Source organism: Oncorhynchus keta, chromosome 26 (assembly GCF_023373465.1).
Source record: "Oncorhynchus keta strain PuntledgeMale-10-30-2019 chromosome 26, Oket_V2, whole genome shotgun sequence".
NCBI classification, from domain to species: Eukaryota; Metazoa; Chordata; class Actinopteri; order Salmoniformes; family Salmonidae; genus Oncorhynchus; species Oncorhynchus keta.
In genome coordinates, this window is record NC_068446.1 from 22,472,490 (window position 1) to 22,478,896 (window position 6,407).

Below are 6,407 nucleotides of genomic sequence, written 5' to 3' on the forward strand. Positions count from 1 at the left end.
TCAAACTCTCTTTCTTATTGGTCTAACTCTGGTTCTGGACCAGACTGACTTTTTGGTGTACAAAGCGCTCTGTGAACATCATAGGATACTATGCCTTATAGTGCCAGAAAGCCCCATCTGTCTGCTCTCTGCTCCCACTCTCTTAGCAGAGCCGTCTTGAAGAGTCAGGTTTCAGACCCCACATTTGCATAGGGAGTGACGTGTCACATTTTGTGGCCTATCCCAACAAATAATCAATTTGCTCTTCCTCTGAGTGACAGAGAGACAACATATGGAAGGGGACAGTCTAACGAATCCAACAATTGTGGTCCCATCTTGCTGTTACATGTTACATGTTATATCAAATTGTGCCAATATTGTACTCTCACTAAGCATGTTTGTATTTATTTTACAGCTTTAAAAAAGGAGAAATCTTATAGTAAGTTGTTTATAATTGGATTGTTAATATATTTAGAAAGCATTTCAGTCATTTCAAGCCCTATTGCCCCACTTTTGTTAGATAGGAAAAAAACACATGGTTTTTCATTATTGTTATAATATTTGCACAATGTATTTAAGCTTGTATTCTCAAAAGTGAGTACACCTCAATTTCTATGTATATATTTTTTTTACCAGAAAGGAGAGTTCCAGACTTTTCTTAATTAAACTATGCATCATTACCAGTTATTGTTAATGGCAATTCTCATGAAAAATAACTACGTTTGTGTATGTCTATTAGGTGGCATCAAAATGTTTCCCTATCAGAGGTTTTAACAAATTTACCACCTGGCGATGTCACAAAAACAGGCTGAAATTTCCAGCGGGCTTTTCAAGCAGCTCTTACATTTAAAGGGCATTATCATCATTTTCACAATTTCACAGTATTATTCTAACCTCAGTGTGGAAATATTTACAAAACACAGGAAAATATAGTATTTTGTGTATTCGTTATATATTTGGTCAGGCCAGGGTGTGACATGGGTTTATTTTGTTGTGTTTCATATTGGGGTTTTGTAGGCATTGGGATTGCGGCTGAGTAGGGTTATCTAGCATAGGCTTGGCTGCCTGAGGCGCTTCTCAATCAGAGTCAGGTGATTGTCGTTGTCTCTGATTGGGAACCATATTTAGGTAGCCTAGGTTTCACTGTGTGTTTTGTGGGTGATTGTTCCTGTCTCTGTGTAGTTTCACCAGATAGGCTCAGTCACTTTGGTTTTTCTTTTTTACTTGTTTTGGAAGAGAAGAGAACGAGCGCCATTCTCCTTGCGGAGATGGTGCTAAATACATCAACACGGTCGGTCCCTGGGATTGGGCTGGCCAACACGATTCGGTTTGCTTGGAAGGAAAAGGATAATATTTATGGGGATTCTAAAGCTGACGGTGAAGGACGTGTTTTGTTTCCAAGGCAACTCGTTGGAGGGAGCATACGACGTGGCACTATATACAGAGGAAAAACACGATGATATCCTGAGAAGGGCAAGAGCAGTGGGAGGTGAGAGGCCGATGTGCCACTATGAAATAACAAGCCTGGCGAAGAATAACTTTAGGGTTGTAACTGTCAACATTTACAACCCTTACGTTAAGGACGAAGAGGTGAGGGCTTTTCTGGGGAGATACATGGATAACGTCTCCTCAGCAAGGCACCTCAAAGACTGCCTTGGGTTTTGGAATGGGAGGAGAGGCTTCCAGGCCCTCCTCAGAGAGGACCCAAAAGGACATGGTGGCTACCTCCATCCTCCTGCTATGTTCTCCCTAGGGGCTGACAGGGGGACGTTGTTTTATGCACGTCAGCCCCCATTTTGCAGGCGCTGTATGGCCTACGGTCACATATTCGCCTCGTGCAGTACACGAGGATCTGGATCTGAGGAACACGAGGCGAGGGATTGTGACAAGCCTAAGACGTGCCACGGGTGTGGCTCGTCAGCACACCTGTGGCGGGGGGGGAGCAGGGCCGTCAGAGGTCATATGCGTCTGCGGCTGGGGGGGGAGCAGGGGCGGGGGATGGGGGAAGAAGAGGAGGGGAAGGAAGCACGCCTCATGACCAGAGTACAGGTCCAGAGGGGAAGGCCACAAGGAAGGAGGAGGAGCAAGTACAGGAGGAGGTGGGGAGTTTTTTGTTTGGGGACTCAGCCTCCCCGATTTTTTTTCCAAACCAGCTGCAACACTGGGGAGGGGGAGGATTGTGGGGGTAGACCCAGGGTGCAGGGCACCCCGGAGCCAAACACTATTCCTGCATCCTGGGATGGTGAGATGGAGGAAGAGGGGGGGATGTCGGGAGTACGGATGGTGTTCTCACCGGTAGATATGGAGCAGGGGAGCATCAGGTGAGTCTCCTGTTTTTTTTTTTCTGTCTGGGTTTAGAATTTGAATGTATTACATGTTTTAATTTTTTTCATGGGGTCTAATTTTACTTTTGTTAGTTTAAATGTAAGGGGTTTAAGGGATTTTGTTAAGAGGAGGGCGGTTGGTAATGCAGGGGAGGGTTATAGGGGTGGATGTCACGATAAGGGATTGTAAATTTAGATTAGTGGTGGTGTATGGGCCACAGGTGGTGGCAGACAGGAGGGAGATGGTGGACTGTCTGATGCCCCTGTGTGTCACAGATCTCACTAGAAGAGGTTGAGAGCGCTCTAAGGAGGATGGGAAAAGGGAAGGTGCCTGGGATGGATGGGCTGCCGGCTGAGTTTTATCTCAAGTTTTGGGGTATACTTGGACCAGTGGTCCTCGAAGTCTTACATTTACATTTACATTTAAGTCATTTGGCAGACGCTCTTATCCAGAGTGACTTACAAATTGGTGCATTCACCTTATGACATCCAGTGGAACAGCCACTTTACAATAGTGCATCTAAATCTTTTAAGGGGGGGGGTGAGAAGGATTACTTTATCCTATCCTAGGTATTCCTTAAAGAGGTGGGGTTTCAGGTGTCTCCGGAAGGTGGTGATTGACTCCGCTGTCCTGGCGTCGTGGGGAGTTTGTTCCACCATTGGGGGCCAGAGCAGCGAACAGTTTTGACTGGGCTGAGCGGGAACTGTACTTCCTCAGTGGTAGGGAGGCGAGCAGGCCAGAGGTGGATGAACGCAGTGCCCTTGTTTGGGTGTAGGGCCTGATCAGAGCCTGGAGGTACTGAGGTGCCGTTCCCCTCACAGCTCCGTAGGCAAGCACCATGGTCTTGTAGCGGATGCGAGCTTCAACTGGAAGCCAGTGGAGAGAGCGGAGGAGCAGGGTGACGTGAGAGAACTTGGGAAGGTTGAACACCAGACGGGCTGCAGCGTTCTGGATGAGTTGTAGGGGTTTAATGGCACAGGCAGGGAGCCCAGCCAACAGCGAGTTGCAGTAATCCAGACGGGAGATGACAAGTGCCTGGATTAGGACCTGCGCCGCTTCCTGTGTGAGGCAGGGTCGTACTCTGCGGATGTTGTAGAACATGAACCTACAGGAACGGGCCACCGCCTTGATGTTAGTTGAGAACGACAGGGTGTTGTCCAGGATCACGCCAATGTTCTTAGCGCTCTGGGAGGAGGACACAATGGAGTTGTCAACCGTGATGGCGAGATCATGGAACGGGCAGTCCTTCCCTGGGAGGAAGAGCAGCTCCATCTTGCCGAGGTTCAGCTTGAGGTGGTGATCCGTCATCCACACTGATATGTCTGCCAGACATGCAGAGATGTGATTCGCCACCTGGTCATCAGAAGGGGGAAAGGAGAAGATTAATTGTGTGTCGTCTGCATAGCAATGATAGGAGAGACCATGTGAGGTTATGACAGAGCCAAGTGACTTGGTGTATAGCGAGAATAGGAGAGGGCCTAGAACCGAGCCCTGGGGGACACCAGTGGTGAGAGCGCGTGGTGAGGAGACAGATTCTCGCCACGCCACCTGGTAGGAGCGACCTGTCAGGTAGGACGCAATCCAAGCGTGGGCCGCGCCGGAGATGCCCAACTCGGAGAGGGTGGAGAGGAGGATCTGATGGTTCACAGTATCGAAGGCAGCCGATTGGTCTAGAAGGATGAGAGCAGAGGAGAGAGAGTTAGCTTTAGCAGTGCGGAGCGCCTCCGTGATACAGAGAAGAGCAGTCTCAGTTGAATGACTAGTCTTGAAACCTGACTGATTTGGATCAAGAAGGTCATTCTGAGAGAGATAGCGGGAGAGCTGGCCAAGGACGGCACGTTCAAGAGTTTTGGAGAGAAAAGAAAGAAGGGATACTGGTCTGTAATTGATGACATCGGAGGGATCGAGTGTAGGTTTTTTCAGAAGGGGTGCAACTCTCGCTCTCTTGAAGACGGAAGGGACGTAGCCAGCGGTCAGGGATGAGTTGATGAGCGAGGTGAGGTAAGGAAGAAGGTCTCCGGAAATGGTCTGGAGAAGAGAGGAGGGGATAGGGTCAAGCGGGCAGGTTGTTGGGCGGCCAGCCGTCACAAGACGCGAGATTTCATCTGGAGAGAGAGGGGAGAAAGAGGTCAGAGCACAGGGTAGGGCAGTGTGAGCAGAACCAGCGGTGTCGTTTGACTTAGCAAACGAGGATCGGATGTCGTCGACCTTCTTTTCAAAATGGTTGACGAAGTCATCTGCAGAGAGGGAGGAGGGGGGGGGAGGATTCAGGAGGGAGGAGAAGGTGGCAAAGAGCTTCCTAGGGTTAGAGGCAGATGCTTGGAATTTAGAGTGGTAGAAAGTGGCTTTAGCAGCAGAGACAGAGGAGGAAAATGTAGAGAGGAGGGAGTGAAAGGATGCCAGGTCCGCAGGGAGGCGAGTTTTCCTCCATTTCCGCCTCGGCTGCCCGGAGCCTTGTTCTGTGAGCTCGCAATGAGTCGTCGAGCCACGGAGCGGGAGGGGAGGACCGAGCCGGCCTGGAGGATAGGGGACATAGAGAGTCAAAGGATGCAGAAAGGCAGGAGAGGAGGGTTGAGGAGGCAGAATCAGGAGAAAGGTTGGAGAAGGTTTGAGCAGAGGGAAGAGATGATAGGATGGAAGAGGAGAGAGTAGCGGGGGAGAGAGAGCGAAGGTTGGGATGGCGCGATACCATCCGAGTAGGGGCAGTGTGGGAAGTGTTGGATGAGAGCGAGAGGGAAAAGGATACAAGGTAGTGGTCGGAGACTTGGAGGGGAGTTGCAATGAGGTTAGTGGAAGAACAGCACCTAGTAAAGATGAGGTCGAGCGTATTGCCTGCCTTGTGAGTAGGGGGAAGGTGAGAGGGTGAGGTCAAAAGAGGAGAGGAGTGGAAAGAAGGAGGCAGAGAGGAATGAGTCAAAGGTAGACGTGGGGAGGTTAAAGTCGCCCAGAACTGTGAGAGGTGAGCCGTCCTCAGGAAAGGAGCTTATCAAGGCATCAAGCTCATTGATGAACTCACCGAGGGGACCTGGAGGGCGATAAATGATAAGGATGTTAAGCTTGAAAGGGCTGGTAACTGTGACAGCATGAAATTCAAAGGAGGCGATAGACAGATGGGTAAGGGGAGAAAGAGAGAATGACCACTTGGGAGAGATGAGGATCCCGGTGCCACCACCCCGCTGACCAGAAGCTCTCGGGGTGTGCGAGAACACGTGGGCGGACGAAGAGAGAGCAGTAGGAGTAGCAGTGTAAGTCTTGAAGGCCATCCTTGAGACGGGGGTCCCGGGGTGATCAATGGCTGTTGGTGTGCTGTCACTTTTATATAAGAAGGGGGAAGTAACAGACCTTGGCAACTGGCGGCCGTTGACCATGCTGTGTGTAGATTACAAGCTACTAGCAAAGGTTTTAGCAGACCGGTTGCGCACAGCCCTTCCCTACGTCGTCCATGAGGATCAGACGTGCGGGGTAGAGGGCCGCTCTATTAGATGGAACCTACAGTTAATCAGGGACTCCATCGCTTGGGTTGAGGATAGAGGACTGCCTTTAATGGTAGCAGCGCTAGATCAGGCGAAAGCCTTTGATCGCGTGAATAGATCCTTTTTATTCAGAGTGTTAGGTCGATTAGGATTTGGGGAGAAGTTTGTAGGATGGATTCGTACATTATATGTCGGAGCGGGGTGCCGAGTTAGTGTAAATAGTCAATTTGAATGACGTTTTTGACCTCTCGTCTGGGGTCAGGCAGGGGTGCCCACTCTCGGCTCTCCTCTTCGTTCTGTACATGGAGCCTCTGGGGGCTGCCATTAGGGCAGACACAGGGGTGGAAGGCTTGCTGATCCCTGGAAGTGGTGGGCTGCGTGTTAAGATGACGCAGTACGCCGACGACACTTCCTTGCTGCTGTGCAAGGACTCGTGCCTGACAAGGTCTCTTGCCATCTTTGGGGATTTCACCCGAGCGTCGGGAGCAGTTCTGAACCATGCAAAGTCTTCCGTCAAGTTTTTCGGAAGATTGCGCGGTAGAACGGATGTGCCTGGGGGGTTATCTCTCTGTGAGGGGGCCCTGAGGATTCTCGGGGTCCATTTTGAGAACTCCGGCTCAGCGACGCTAA